The following is a 15,645-nucleotide window of genomic DNA, read 5'->3' on the forward strand; positions in this document are numbered from 1 at the left end:
GGAGTGTGGGAAGGGTTTCAGGAGGAACAGCCAGCTTGCTTGCCATAAAAGAGGTGAAGGGGGCGGGGGGGGGTGTTCTTCCTCAGCATAATTTGCATCACAATGAATGATGGTTTGAGTAAACCAGCAAGCAGTTACCTCATCACGGAAAGATGCTTCAGGCTGAGCTCAGGGAAGGGCTGCTCCCACTGCCAAAGGCGGCTTCGGCTGCAATGTTCATATCTTGGTCTGTTCCATCACCTTGGGGACTGGGAGACCGGGAAGCACCAATAAATGCATATTCTTCTGCTGACAGGTAGGGGATTGTAAATGGGGGGGGGGAGAGGAGTCCATGCACCTGTGTTTGTGCAGACATGCAACGTGACATAGGTGGGTTCATGCACAGCATTTTGCGAGGCGGCACGAGCAGAGTTTCCAGCCGGTCATTGCCGGAAACGGTGTTTGGGGACCCCACCAATCCGCCTTGGATGGTTTGCAGGACTCGCTTCCTTGCTCCTTCTGCTCTGCTTCTTCCCTGGTTTCTTCCAAGGGGAAGGAGACAACTTTTGCCTCGTGGCACTGGGTGTCAAGGCTTTGCGGTGCTCCCTCTTTGCGGCTGCCGACACTGAGCTTGCAACCCGCTGGCTGAATTGCTGCTCCGGGAGAGTTGGGGATCCCGCTTAGGAGCCCCGAGAGTGTGAAGAAAAGGGATCTCGGTGGCCTCTATCCTGCAGCCACGTCGCTGCAGCCGTACAAATCCAGAAGGTGGGTTCCCCCGGCCCCAAAGGAAAGGGGTGGCATGAAAAGCCATTGGGCTGGGCTGGATGGCCTCGGGGCCCCTCTACGGGCAGGATTCTTTCCACGACCCCCATCCCTGCAGAACGTGAGGGTTAAAGTCAGATTACCGTTCCGTTGCGCAAACAAGACGCTTCCTGGTTGCCGGACCAAAACTCCGTTCTGAAGCAAAGCTCCCTCTCCCTCCCTCCCTCCCTCCCTCCTCCCTCCCCTCGAGAAATCCACCCCTCGCCCTGCCTATAAATGCCCCGCTGGCACTGCAGCAGAGACGCCAGCCGCGGAGGCCGAGGGACAGGGGAGTGCCGCTCTCCACCTGGGACCTGGCGGGAGGCACCTGCAGCAGGTGAGCCCGGCTGACTCTCTCCACCAGAGGGGTCCTCTGGGGGGCGGCTGCGGGCAAAGCCCAGGCCCAGCAGGGGATCTCGCGAGGGTCCCTCAGGCAGGGAGTGAGGGATCTCTCGGGGGACCCATGGGGGGGAGAAAGAGAAACCCACAGAGAGGGACCCTCCCTTTCTTAGGGAGGGCCCAGCTGTTGCGCAGCAGCACAGGATCCACTGCGACCCCAACAGAGCCACCGCGGGACCGGAGAGGCAGCAACGGGGTCCGGCTGGACAAGACAAAGTCTGGGAACCCCAGCGTGGTCCCAGGCTGGAGGTGGGGCCCCCCTTCTCCTTCCTGAGGGGCCCTTCCCTCGCTCTGCTTCCAGTTCCCCGCTCTTTACTCCTCTCCGCAGGAAAGGAAGGAAGACCATGGGGCGTTTCGCCTTCGTGCGCCTGGGCCTGCTGCTCGTGGCTCTCCCCCTAAGTGGTGAGTTCGGGTGGGGTCCCCGCACCCTTGAGGCCAAGTCTCTTGCATCTAAACCCCTCCCTGCTTTGGCCCTCAGGGGCTGAATTTGCTTTCATTCGGGTTTGGCTGACTGCAGAGTTTAGATCCTGCCTTGGTCTCGTGGCGAAGGTGCCAGGCTAGAAAGTGGGAGACCCCTGAAAGCAGGAGACCCCTTTGGTCCAGCCCAACCCACCTCACAGGGTGGTTGTGGTGGGGAACAGAAGAAGAGGGAGGAGTATTAGGCATGTTCGCTGCCTTGAGTTATTTCCAGAAATAATAAAGGTGGAATAAAAAAAAAATCTAAACCTAACACAATTTGTCTGCTCCAAGATCCAGCGATTTTTGCACAATAAAAGACAAAGGAAAATTAATACAAACAATCAAAATTCAGATTCAGGCTGAACATGACATGGCTAAACAGTTAAAACCTGGGTGAAAGATCCGTGCTTTTTTCATTAAGGGTAGAGTGAGCCCCCCACCGCCACCCCCCTTCCTAGGGATTGCTCTCCACGGGATCCACTCCAGAGAAGCCCCTTCCCCACATAGGAAGCCGTGCGGAGGTCAAAGAGGCTCAGCCTGGTTCTGGAAGGAACCCGTTTTCTGGCTTTGCACGGTTCGCTGAAGGGTGAACCGACCGACGCGGCCAGGCTCGTTCGCACAGGACGTGCAGCTTCAGGGAAGTTAACCGAGGCTCACCCAAGCGAGCTTTGGACACTCTGAAACGCAGCCGCTGCGCATGTAACCCAAGAAAGCCTCAATTTACTGTGGTCAAAGGGGTTGCAACTCAGCAGGAGAGGCTTGTTCTGCAGACCCAACTCTCCTTCTCCTCCTCCTCCTCCTCCTCCTCCTCCTTCTCCTCCTCCTCCTCCTCCTCCTCCTCCTTCTCCTCCTCCTCCAGCCCCCCTCCTGGCCACCCTCTTATTGGACCTTCTCTCTTCCCACACAGCAACTGGAGCCCGAAAATCTTGTCCCTCCGGTTGGCTCACGTACAATCAATCGTGCTACAAGATCTTCCTGAAAGCCAAGACCTGGAACGATGCAGAGGTGAGGAGCGCTGTGTGCCCGTGACCATGCCAGCCCGGGCAGAGGAGGATCTAGGCAGAGCCCTGGCCCAGCACCCACATCCCCTCTGGTGGGCTGAAGACCTGTCAAGGGGGCCCTGGAGGGCCACCAGGCTGGGTGCATCAGGATGCAGCAGAGACCGAGATTTTAGGATAGTCCCAAGGCAAATGTTCCACGGACTCTTCCTCGCAGCCCATTTAAAGCACTCTCCTCTGCTCAGTGAGGACTCCATAGACAGTAAGCAGGGGTAGCGGGGCCGTAGAGTCCACTGGCCCATCACTGATCCTCAGTTCAGTCTGGAGTCTTAGTTGTGGGGGCAAATATTTTAACTCGCGAATCAACGTCAGGAATTGCTCAAGAGCCGCATTGTCCAGCAAGGGTGTCTGCGGGAGGTCAACAAAGTCAAGATGGTGGCTATGATCTTGCGATCAGACGCCTGCTCTTTTCTCACGTGCACAAACAGACACGCATGTTTCTTCTCCGCTGAACAAGCGCCTTTCTCTGTTGTCCCTCTTCCAGACGTTCTGCAGGGCCCAGAAGAGGCACGGCCACCTGGCCTCCATCCATGACGAGGAAGAGTCGAACACGTTGGCCTGGTATGGCTACTGGTATCTCATCTTTACAAACATCTGGATCGGACTGAAAGATCGAAATAACGTAAGTGCCTTTCTGTCGCTGATGCTCATCAATCCTGGTGGCCAGTACCTTGGGGGCTGCGGGGCTGGCCTGGGAGGGCTCTTCCTCCCTCCCCCCCTTTCTTAATTTGCGCAGATTCTGCTCATTCGGACTTTCTGGTGCTCTGTTGCACTGTCAATCCTTGAGAAATGCTCGCTCCTATAGGAAGAAGGGAAGTTTCCCTGGAGTGGAGTTCCTGGTGACTTTGTGAACACAAATGTCATTTCTGGGAACAAGACAGAAGGAGGTTTCCCCACCCACCCCCTCCAGAAAAGTTTCCTGGGTGCTTTTCAGTTCCCAAGGGCCACCTGTAGCCCTGGGGTTTTGCTCCTGTTCTCCCACCCAAGGACTCAATAACTTTGATCCGGGTCCTGCCACCAAGTTGGGCGTAAGGCAAAGTAGCTGTCAGACTGAGCTGGTGACTTCATGGGCACCTCCTTGCAGTTTTCTTCTGGGTTCTTTTTTCTCTGGATCTCCTGATGGTCACCTATCCAAGCATTCACCGAGTTTAACCCCGCTTAGCTGTTCCAGATCCACTGAGGTTGACTAGGTAGATGAAGGAGAGAGAGGAAGAGTTGTCTATTTGGTCGGCCCCTTGAAACCTGCCCACTTTTCATCCCTGCTCCTGGGCCCCCCAGAGTCAGAGCCCCCTCCTCGGTTGGCTAACGTAGCTTCCCTGCCATTACAGCAACGATTCTGGGAGTGGAGCGATGGCTCCAGAATCGACTACACACCCTGGGCCGAAGGAGACCGCAACAGCGCCTGGGAAGACGTGAACTGCGTTGAGTTGCAGTCCTGGTTATGTAAGCCGAGGGGGTGGGGGGGCGGCTGAGGGTGGGCTTCCCGTCATGAGCACAGTTTGGCCCATCTTGCCACGCTCCCCTTGGCAGCCGATAACTCTGGTTCCTCCCTCGGACCGTCCCACCCTCTGGGCAGCCGAGGGGACCCAAAACGTCCGGGGACACACCATGAAGAATGAAAGCCGTCATTCCCGCAAACCTGGGACTGGGGCAATATTACGGGAGCATCATCTCCCAGTGAAAGAAACCAGCTCCACCTTAACCTTTCTGTTCTTTGTGTGTGTGTGTGTGTGTGTGTGTGTGTGTACACATACATACAGTATATACATACATAAATACATATGTCAGAAAACGACAGACACGGGTTCGGTTGTCCAGTAGACAGAAGTTTTTATTGGGCATATTTGCAAAGGTGGGTCCCTCCCGCAGCAATGGAGGAACCCCGAAGCAAGGTCTGACAGGTTTTTATACCCCCTATCTGTCCTCCCCCTCCTACGAGGGCTTGGCTCACAATCTCACCTTTTTTACCGCCCCGGAGCGCCGCTAATTAGCCGCAAAACCGCAGACATTCCACTTCCTAATCCAATCAGCACAATACACATTGCAATACCCACTTGACCCGACAGCCGCCCCCTGCCGTCCCTCTTCACTCTGGTGCGAACATGCCTTCTGCCCACAGTATTTCCTCCCTCCTGCCGTCCCTCTCAAGGCTGCCCCATGGTGCACAGCGCTCTCCCCTAGCAAACATGGTTCGTTTGAGGCCCTCACTTCTCCCTGCCTTCTCACAATCCCCCCTTTTTCTTTTCACGCCTCTGTTGGGCCTCAAACCTGGCTAACAGGATTGCTCCCTCGTCCCGGACCCGGGGCTTCACACACTGGGACAGGTAATTCCCACAAGCAGGGAGGCATTGCATTAAGCAACATACTAGGACCAGTAAGGCAATGAAGCCAATAGCTAGCACAGAAAGTTGTTTTAACCAAGCAAAGTTAGGTAACCAACTAGTGAGCCACGACCAATTCCATCCCTCTGGATCCTCGGATATGCGAGAGGCTAAGGTCTTCAACTTGGCTAGTTTTGCTTCAACATAATTCTTATTGTTGGTTAGGTTAAAGCAACAAAGACCTTGAAAAGATTCACAGCCTTGTCCTGCCCTTAATAGGAGATAGTCTATAGCTATCCGATTTTGAATGACCGCCCTCCTGATCTCAGTGACTTCTTCAGTGAGGGCTGCAATGAGAGAGGATGTAAGGTTGACACTTTTAGCCAGGAGGCAGGCCACCTTCCTTAGGTCCAGGTAAGCTCTTCCGCTTAGTGCAGGAACCCCTACTAAGGAGAGGGCCAGAGCCATGGCTTCTGTTTCGGACAAGAGTGTCACATCACTCTCACAAGCAGATGGCAGCTCCCTTTTTCTTTTTTCTTTTGATGGGTGCGCTTGCATCGGAGGCAGGGCATATAGAGAGGTCAGGCGCCCTACGGCACAAGGGCCCCCTGAACTATAGGCTGGAACATAGGTATAGGCTTCATGTCCACATAACAAAAAGAAACCTTTAGGTAGGTATAGAGGGGTTGAGGCGTAAGGGATATTATAGATCCCTCCACAAGTGAAAGCAGGACCTTTTGAGGGCAGTGGGTGGGTCCGGTTCTGGGTATTGTTGAAATATACACATTGAGTTGCATTGGTTATCCCCAAGAGATTTAGAGCCATTTGCCTTTGATCAGTCCAGGGTCTTGGTGTGGGAGAAGACCCAAAATGATAGAACATCCCCCCCCACGGGGGATCATCCCCAGTGATATCAATATTCGCTATCTGAGTAACATTCTTCAGTGCTTCCAAGCTGATGGGCATTCCAAAGAAACAGGTGGAAGTGACACCATTCACAGTCAAGAGTTGCCCCACACAAAAAGTTGTGCTGTTCAAAGCTGTCTGTGCCAATTCTACAAAAAAATTGTTGTTAGAGCTGTGCTGTAGAGCATCTAAGCAGTGACATAACAGAATAACCTGGATGCAAGCCTTCATGTTGGTCATCTCCTCCCCTGCCTTAGTTCAGTTCCTTTTAAGTTTTACTTTGAGTCCGTCTCCCGGTTGGGCAGTCCACGGTCGGGGGTCGGGAGCTCGCTTAACCCGATGGTAGTGGGTCCAACCCCCCTGTCGGGTCCGAACCGCTGATTCAGTTGTCAGGAGAACTTGGTATGGTCCCTCCCAAGACGGTTTCAGCTTCTCATCCTTCCACGTCTTTATCAGGACCCAATCCCCTGGCTTGTGGGGGTGTTGGTCTTCCAGCAAGGGGGGCCGTTGAGCGAGGAGTCCCTGTTTTCTTAAAGACAAGAGAGATTGTGACAGTACCAAGAGATACTTTCTTAGGAAGGCATCCTTTAGCTCGGGGATAGGCTCTCCCATTGGAGCCAGGAAAGGTCTTCCCATCATCAGCTCGAATGGGGAGACCCCACATCCTTGCGAGGGGCTGTCCGCATTCGAAGCAGGGCAACCGGAAGTGTCTTTGTCCAAGGTAGCCCTGTTTCCAATCCCAGTTTGGTGAGATGTTGCTTCAATACCCCGTTAGCTCTTTCCACTTTCCCACTGGATTCAGGATGCCAAGGGGTGTGGAGTTCCCATCGAACCCCCAGGCTTTGCATGACCTCCTGCAGTACCTTGTGGGTGAAGTGGGTCCCCCTGTCAGAATCCAGACTCTCTACTATCCCATACCGGGGGACGATCTGTTCCAGGAGAACGTTTGCTACTACCTGTGCAGTCGCCCTCCGGCTGGGCACCGCTTCCACCCAGCCAGTGAGGTGATCTTTGAGTACCAACAGGTACTTCAACCCAGCCACAGGAGGGAGTTCCGTAAAGTCCACCTGGACTCGCTGAAAGGGCCATATTGCCAAGGGCCTTCCTCCCCTCTCCCTTCTCCTCATGGCTTTGCGATTGGTTTTCTGACAAATCAGGCATTTCCAGCACACAGCCTGCGCCTCTGTCCACATCCCCAGGCTCCAGTACCACGGCTTTACAGTGTCTATCAAAGCCTGCACCCCCCAGTGAGACCCTTCGTGCAGTTTCTCCAACATCCCCCTCATGTCAGCACGGCTCACTACTGGGGTCCCCTCAATTGTAACCCAACGACCTGCTTCCTCCCTGCAACCTTCCCTTTCCAGCAGCACCTCGTCCAACTTCCCCGGCGTCCAAGCCGGAGGTTCTTCTATCTGGGGGATTGCAATCATGATGGCAATGGGGACACCCTCCGCTGCCTCCTTTGCTACTCGATCAGCAAGTCGGTTCCCTCTTGCCTCCATCGAGTCCCCCTTCTGATGTCCCATTATATGCACCACTGCAATCCTGTCGGGTTCTTGAAGAGCTTCCATCATCCCCTCTATCAGTTGCCGAGCTTTCACCTCCTTCCCAGCAGTTGTGAGTAAACCCCGTTCCAGCCAAATTTTCCCGAAAGTGTGCACTACTCCCCAGGCGTATCGCGAGTCTGTGTAGACGGTGAGGGACACTCCCTTTCCCAACTCTAGTGCCCGTTTCAAAGCGTGCACTTCACACAGCTGGGCCGACCAGTCTGCTGGTAGTGCCCCCTTCTCTACTGTCTCTCCCTCCACCGCATACCCTGACTTCCTTTGTCCCTGCTCTACTCGGCTAGACCCATCCACGAACCAGACCTCACCCTCCTCCAGCGGGACCTCCTGCAGGTCCTCCCGGGTCTTTGTTTGCAGCTGCAACAGGGTGGAGCACTCGTGCTCCACCGGCTCCCATTCTTTCCGCTCCCCCGCAAGAAACTCCGCTGGGTTCAAATTCCTGTCTGTTCCTACCACCACATCAGGACTTATCCGGAGAACTGTCTCATATTTCAACATCCTCCCTTCTGTCATCCAAGCAGCCGCCTGCTGACTAAGCACACTTAAGATCTGATGGAGTGAATGGACAATCACGGGGCTCCCAAAAGTGAGTTTTTTCCCTTCTGTCACTAGCACAGCAGCGGCAGCCACTGCCTGCACACAAGTCGGCCATCCCCTCACCACCGGTTCTAGGGCTTTGCTCAGGAAGGCCACTGGTTGATATTTCCCAGCCCGTCTCTGAGTCAGCACTCCAATGGCGGTTCCCCCATGGGCTGTGACGTACAGGTGAAAGGGGAGGGCCAGGTTCGGTAGAGCCAGAGCCGGGGCCGTCACCAGGCTCCTTCGTAATTCTCCCCACTTCTCTGTGTCCCCGTCTGTCCATTCTACCCTGTCAGATGATCCTTTCAACTTCTCATACAGAAACTGAGCCTTGCTCATGTACTCATCTATCCATAGCCTGCAATATCCTACTAGACCCAGAAACCACCGCACGACCGTTTTAGTATGAGGGGGCTTCAACTGCATTATCCCCTGTATCCGAGAAGGATCAATCAACTTCTCGCCCTTCCGGAGTACATGTCCTAAATACTTGACCTCCCTTTCCACAAATTGGACCTTCCCTTTTGACACCTTCAGTCCTTCCTCAGCCAACCAGTTCAATAAAGCCACTGAGTCTTCTCTCACCTTTACCTCCTTCTCTCCAGACACCAACAAATCATCCACATACTGCAGCACCTGAGAACCCCCAGGGGCCCGGAACCCCTGGAGTTTCTCTTCCAATGCCTGTCCAAACAAGAGGGGGCTCTCGGTGTACCCCTGGGGCAGCACCGTCCATCTCAGTTGTTGCTTCCTCCCAGTCTCCGGATCTTCCCACTCAAAAGCGAACAGATCCCTACTTTCTTCTGCCAGAGGGCATGACCAAAAAGCATCCTTCAAGTCTATCACCGTGAACCACCGATCCCCGGGAGGGATCTTCCCCATCAAAGTGTAGGGGTCAGGTACTACCGGGGTCCGGGCCAAGACCAAATCGTTGACCCTCCTCAGATCCTGCACCAGCCTGTAACTATTGTCCTTCTTCTTCACAGCTAAGATAGGGGAGTTGAAGGGGGACATAGCCGGTTCCAACAGCCCTTGCCGCCTCAGCCCATCTATGATGGGCTTCAGCCCACGCCTCCCATCCCGGGACAGCGGGTATTGGGCTTGCCGCAAACCAGTCACCCCCGGTTTCAAGGGGATGCTAATTGGGGCGATGCGGAACTGACCCGCCCCCCCTTCTCCTGCCCATACCTCAGGGTTCACAACCTCCACGTCCACCTCCCGCAACAAACACATCCTTTCTGCCTGTTCCACATTCCACAACTCCACTCCTAGACTACCCATTAGATCCCTTCCCAGCAAGTTCACTCCTGCCTGTGGGATCAGTAACACATCTGCAGTTACCTCCTTCCCATTCCACTCCAGTCTCACTCCCTCCAGTACGTCTGCCTTGACCGGAGAACCTCCCACCCCCATCACCGATACCGACGCGCCCCGGGATTTCGCAATCCCTGGGATCGGTTGGCACAGCGATGTTTGAGAGGCTCCGGTGTCCACGAGGAACTGCTGTTCCTCGCCAGTGGGACCCACCGTGATGTTTACCAAGGGTTCCCCGTGGGTCCCCGTTGGGGAACCATGACCCCCCTAGTTGTACAGGGGGAAACTCCTCTCACCCGTGGGGCGATCCACCTGGCAGTCCCGAGCAAAGTGTCCTACTCGCCCGCAGCGGAAACAACCTTGCCTATCCCCAGTCCACCTCTCCCTTCTGGGGTCGACGCCACCTCTCCGGGGCCAAGGTCCCCGGACCAGATGGGGAGAAGGTCGCGCCTCCCTCAGTCCCTCCCCCTTCGTCTCATTCTTGGCCGCCGCCTGAACGGCTGCCATCATCATTTGAGTTTTCTGCCTGGTCTTCGCCTCCTCCCTCCCCACATAGGTCTGTTGAGCAATCCTTAGGAGTTCCCCTATCCCCTGTTCAGTCCAACCCTCCTGTTTTTGTATCTTCTTCTGAATGTCTGGCCATGCTTTGGTGACGAACTGCATTTTTAACAAGGTCTCAAAGGCTGGGGTGTCCGGAGTCACGCCCGAGAATTTGGTCAGGCCAACCCGGATCCTCTCACAAAAATCTCCGGGCGATTCATCCTTCCCCTGGGTTACCTCAAAAGCCTTGGTCAAATTCTTCCCCTGGGGCACTGCTGTTCGGATGCCCTCCAAAATCATCTCTTTCATGTCTCTCATGTTCTGCCGGTGTGCGGCATTATTGGGATCCCAATTTGGGTCTGCCAGAGGGAATTTAGTATCTGCGGCCGGGTCATTTGGGACATTTGCATTCCTTCGCTCCCAAGCCCCGAGCGCAGCTCGCCGAATCTGGCCCCTCTCTTCTGGCGTATAGAGGTGGGCTAAAATGTAATTCAGTTCCCCCCAGGAGTATTCCACCGGGCCGAGAAAAAGTTCCAATTGTTCGGCGGCGGTATGGGCGTTGTCTTGCATACGAGGGAGGGTCTTTTTTAATTCCCTCAACTCACTGGGTTTGATGGGAACTGTTACGTAACTGGTGACGGTCACCCCCTGTGCGTTCGTTCCGTTCGGGACTTCCCGGACGGGGAAGGCACTGGACCTTAGACTAAAGGGCAAGTTCTGAATGTCTTGGTTCAGCTGGTCCAGCTCTTTCCGCAGCCCGGGATAGGGTGGGGGCGCCGGAGGGGGAGCGGTAGGAAGAGGAGGAGGAGGAGGAGGTGGCGGCCCCCATTGAGGTCTAGTCAGCCAGAGGTCCTCCTCCTCATCCTCCTGTTCTTTTTGGACAAAAATTTTGGCTAACTTGGGTCGAGGCCCCTCCCAATGAACATGGAACCAGACTTCCACATAGGGTTCCTGTGTTAACATTTTATGCTCCACAATGTAGTTTTTTAGTTGGGTCACCCAGTAATTACTGGGGTTTCCAAGAGTATCCCAATGGTAGGGGAATTCGGGGTCCACTAGTGGATATTTTGGCCATTCTTTAGTGCACAAAGTTATCATGGTCGGTTTTTCCAGACCCCTGGTGAATGGACACAACCAGGGTGTCTCCCATTGTTGCAACAATTGTCCTAATGGAGAATCCGTGGGGATTCCCCCTACTGCGTTTTTCCCACTGGCCCCTGGCCTTACACTCTTACTCTGCGCTTTACCCATCCTTCCTGACTACGTTTCCCACCTTACAGAAGGTCCCGGACTCTTCTGTCCCCTTGCGGCGTCCAACGCCTCGTAACCACGCTAATCTCCCCGAGATTATGGGTAGGCTGTACTCACCAGACCTCCCGGAGGTCCCCTCGTCGGCCGACTTCCTCTTTACTTCTGTCTGACTGGCGATTGGAGTCCCGTCCCGGACCCGACTCCGGGGAAAACGGGAGACACCTCAACGGGGTGCTACGGCCGATTACTCACCGGTTCTCCACAGTCCAGTCCACGTCGAGGACTCCTGCCTGGCTCGCCAATTTTGTCAGAAAACGACAGACACGGGTTTGGTTGTCCAGTAGACAGAAGTTTTTTATTGGACACGTTTGCAAAGGTGGGTCCCTCCCGCAGCAATGGAGGAACCCCGAAGCAAGGTCTGACAGGTTTTTATACCCCCTATCTGTCCTCCCCCTCCTACGAGGGCTTGGCTCACAATCTCACCTTTTTTACCGCCCCGGAGCGCCGCTAATTAACCGCAAAACCGCAGACATTCCACTTTCCGAATCCAATCAGCGCAATACACATTCCAATCCCCACTTGACCCGACAGCCGCCCCTGCCGTTTCTCTTCACTCTGGTGCGAACGTGCCTCTTGCCTGCAGTCTTTCCTCCCTCCTGCCGTCCTTCTCCACTCTGGTGCGAGTGTGTCTTCTGCCCATCCTCCCTCCTGCCGTCCCCCCAAGGCTGCCCCATGGTGCACAGCGCTCTCCCCTAGCAAACATGGTTCGTTTGAGGCCCTCACTTCTCCCTGCCTTCTCACACATATATTCATATACAATCTTTTACCTCATCGCAGTCAGGTAGCAGATTGATTAAAAACCAATCGCAATCACAAGAACAGCGTAAAAAATCCAGGCGGAAACTGTCAAAAACGAAATAAAGATAACTATAAGAATCAAATTCAGAAATAAAACGTAACAGAGAAGGGGAAAAGATGGCCTCAGATATAAACTTGAGAACCAGCCCTGCGAAGGAATCCAGTTTTTAACGTTTTCCTGAATGCCAGCCAGACCTCCGGGAAGGCAGGGGGTCCCGGGGAAGAGCGGCTTGCTCCTGGCCTCAAGACCCCCAACCCTGCAAGTGGAGCACCCCCACTTTGAGCGTCACCCCGGCCTCGCTGAGGGGATGCGAAGCCTGTCCTCCTGCCAGATCAGCAGACGAGGAGGAGGAGGAGGAGGGTTTGACAGGCAGCCAGATGAAGGACATTGGTCATCTGTCCAGCCTTGCTCTGGGTTGGCACAAGCGCTTTGCAAGTTCTCTGCTGCCCTCCTGTGGCTGAGCAGAGCCTGCCAGGCAAGGTCTGGTAGCCGTGGCCTCCCTTGATGGCTAGCCGGTTCTCTGGGTGGCAACCCCCGCTGACAGCCAAGCCCGTTCTAGCCAACTGGGTTCTCCGCCTGCGGTTGCCACAGCCTGGCATCCTCACGTCCCCCCGCCAATGAGGCCAGAGCCAGAGAAATGCCTCTCTGGGACTGATGCAGCCACTGTGAAAGGGGACCAAACCTTCTCTTTGCTGCCCAGGGCACCTCTACTGGAACATCAAGGACTGCAATTTGCTGCGCCCTTTCCTCTGCAAGTACTGGCTGTAGCCCCAGAGTGAGGGAAGCACCTGGGGAAGCAAGGAAGCCCCCCGCCTGCCGACACCTCTGCTCTGCACCCACACTTGAGGAATGCTTTGGTAGCTCGGGCAAGAAGTGGCTGATTCGGATGGGCCAGAAGGCCGAATAAATTCTATCTTGGCACGAGTAGCCTGATTTATTTTGCAGAGCCAGGAGCCTGTGGCGGTCTGAAGCGCAAGACCCCTGAGTCTTCTGCCTGGCAAGGCGTGGCGTTAAGCGGGTGGGGGGGCTTGTTCAGAAGGACCACCCATTGAGACTACGATGCTTTACGGCACGTCCATTTCATTTGAGCTGGAGAGCCGGAATTGAGGAAGGAAGAGGTCAGGAGGGAGTCCGGGGCCCATCACTCCCAACCGCCAGCAGAGGAGGGACCCATGTGGGAAGGGGGAGGGGGAGGCCTGCTGCCTTTTGAGGGCCCAGCTGGAAGGGGGACCCGGGGGGACCTTTCTCTGGCCCCTCCAGTTCCTTGCTGAGCTCCCTGGGGGATATGTGGGGAGCCTCCCAAGAGACCCCCAGCTCAATCCACTCCATGCTCCACCATTGGGGTTGTGGGGAGGAAGGGCCCCAGTCCTCCCTGGGCAGGAGAAGCTCCATCGCCTTCCTTCGACACCAGCGGCCAACCCCACAGGGCTGCTGCTCCCTCAAGATGCCCCCTGGAGGAGGGAGGGGGAGGTTTGTTGGTACCAGTGGGGCTCCCTGGGGGAGATGGAGAGTTGCTGGTGGTCTGGAGGGGGAGGAAAGAGGGGGGGAAGGAGGTAACTGTACGGCCCCCTCCATCCTCCCACCCTGGAGAAAGGCAGGCAGAAGCTCAAATGGTGCAGCAGAATGCCCTACTCTCTGCAGGAAAGGCTGGATCCCTGTGACTCCCAACGCGGCAGGAAAGATGGGGGAGGGGGGTGAAGAGACCCAGAGACTCTCAGGGCTGCAGTGAAAGTGAGATCCATACCTCGGTCTCCCTCTTCCTTGGAGGGGAATATGGGGAGGGGGCACACTGAGGGTTTCTAGACTGATGATCCTGGGGTCTCCCAGGCCTTCCCTCACCTGAACCCCCCACCTTCCCTGCTTTCCTGAAACTTCTCTTCTCCCCCCAAGATTCAGCCCTCCTACCTGCCTTTCCTCAAGAGCCCTCAGGAGCAACTCAAAGGGGGGGGGTCTCCAGTCTCCTTCCCCCCCACATCCTTCCTCCTCAGTCCCACCGTGGTTCCCCCCTCCCCTCCAGACCCGGATTCAGTGAAGGGAAATTGTGGGGGGGGGGGGACTGGGTCTCCTTTCCCAATTCAGAGGCTCACCCAACAAGGGATCTCAATTCAACTCTTCCTGAACTTAAATGCCTAATTGGAGATTCGTAAGAAAAACTGAAGTTTCTGAAGGTGCAAAAAGGTTTTTCCCAAATGCATCTTTTTCCTTTGTGGCTTTTCGTTGCACAGATTTAGGATGAAAACACTGCAATTTCCCTCTTTCTCTTTCACTTTCTTCTCCTTCCTGCTTCAAGGCGACAAACTTTGGGGGCTCCGGATCCGGGTCTCATTCAGGGCCAGAAGGTCCAACTCTGATCCTGGGTCGGCTGCCTTCCCACGATCCCCTCCCCACCTCGGCCACAGTCAGGGAAGGGGGGTCTCTCTTGGTCCTCCTGGAGGTGTGTGGGGAGGGAAGGGGCAGAGGCCATGCGGAGATCGAGGCTCCTGCAGGCTCCTGCGTCTCTTGACCTCGACCCCTTCCCCAAGGTCACTCCTGGGGGTCCCAGCCACTTTCTTCCCCCCTCCCCCACCAGCATCAGGGGTCCCTCCCAGTCCCCCTCCTTCCCGTCCCACACCCCTCTTTACTCGGGGGCTCCTGCCCCCCTTCGCTTCCAGGGATCCGGGAATTTAAATTCAATTAAATTTAAATTAAATTAAGACCTGGGCCAGAGAAGTGCCTAGATTGGTCCCCCCTTTATTTAAATTAATTAAATAAAGAGGGTGACTTTAGAGAAGCAGCTTCTCTGCTGTGTGATGGGGGGGGGGGTGTCAGGTTCAGCCGGTGCAGCACTGCTAGGAACTTGGCTAGGAGCTTGGCCAGCTGTGCTGAGTCAATTCTACCGCCCACTCACAAGCCGGGGAAAAAGAGGAAGTGAAAGCCGCGGCTGATTACGAGCCACCTGTGCCCACTTAATAGGGAAACCGCAGAGTGGAAGTTTTGTATCCACTCTGATTAACTGTGAGCGCGGAGACAAAGAACTAAGCCGTGGCCCGCGGGAAGATGATCAGCACACACTTGGGAAAATCCCGGTCTTGCACGCAACTGAAAGGACCCATAAAAAACACCACCACGCTGGCGGGGCGGAGCAATTAAGGGACAATGGGAACTGGCTGAACCTGCCATTGGAATAGCAGGGGGAGATTACTGGGGCAATTGGTAACCTGCAACCTGCAATATGTAACTTAGCAACGGGGCAAAGCGCGGGAAGGGAAGAACTATAAACTGTACCATGAAATGTGCCAAGCCAGTCCTGGCTTTGTTTGTAACTGCTACGTTACACTTGAGTAAACTTCTTTGTTGAACACACGTGTCACAAGAGTTTCTCTAGATGAACGGGGTAAACCTTACAGTGTGAACTTCTTTTTGATACTCTTTGCCGTTCTCAATTATCCAGCCTGCATCAGCAATAAACACACAATAAATAACAACACAAGAACAACAACCACAGACAGCAGCCAGGAAGAATCATTCAGAAAGCCCAGGAACCCTTTTGCAGAGCGGTCCGTCACACACCTGGGGCCCCAGACTTGGGCAAAAAGGCCAGCAGGGTCAGGCCAGCCTGATCTTTGCAGGGCTGT

General features: G+C 55.1%; 1 pseudogene across 1 annotated transcript; it reads left to right on the plus strand.

Annotated features, from left to right (window-relative positions):
* The first annotated feature begins 1,523 nt into the window (after positions 1–1,523).
* On the plus strand, positions 1,524–12,877 carry LOC148213981 (C-type lectin 1-like; annotated as a pseudogene). Its single transcript, XR_015793566.1, has 5 exons — positions 1,524–1,581; positions 2,546–2,643; positions 3,181–3,318; positions 4,025–4,139; positions 12,732–12,877. The product of XR_015793566.1 is annotated as a C-type lectin 1-like (transcript).
* Positions 12,878–15,645: the final 2,768 nt, after the last annotated feature.

This window comes from Python bivittatus, unplaced genomic scaffold (genome assembly GCF_059951505.1).
Source record: "Python bivittatus isolate LINGU-HERP-01145 unplaced genomic scaffold, Pbiv_v1 ctg000730_np1212, whole genome shotgun sequence".
Taxonomy (NCBI): Eukaryota; Metazoa; Chordata; class Lepidosauria; order Squamata; family Pythonidae; genus Python; species Python bivittatus.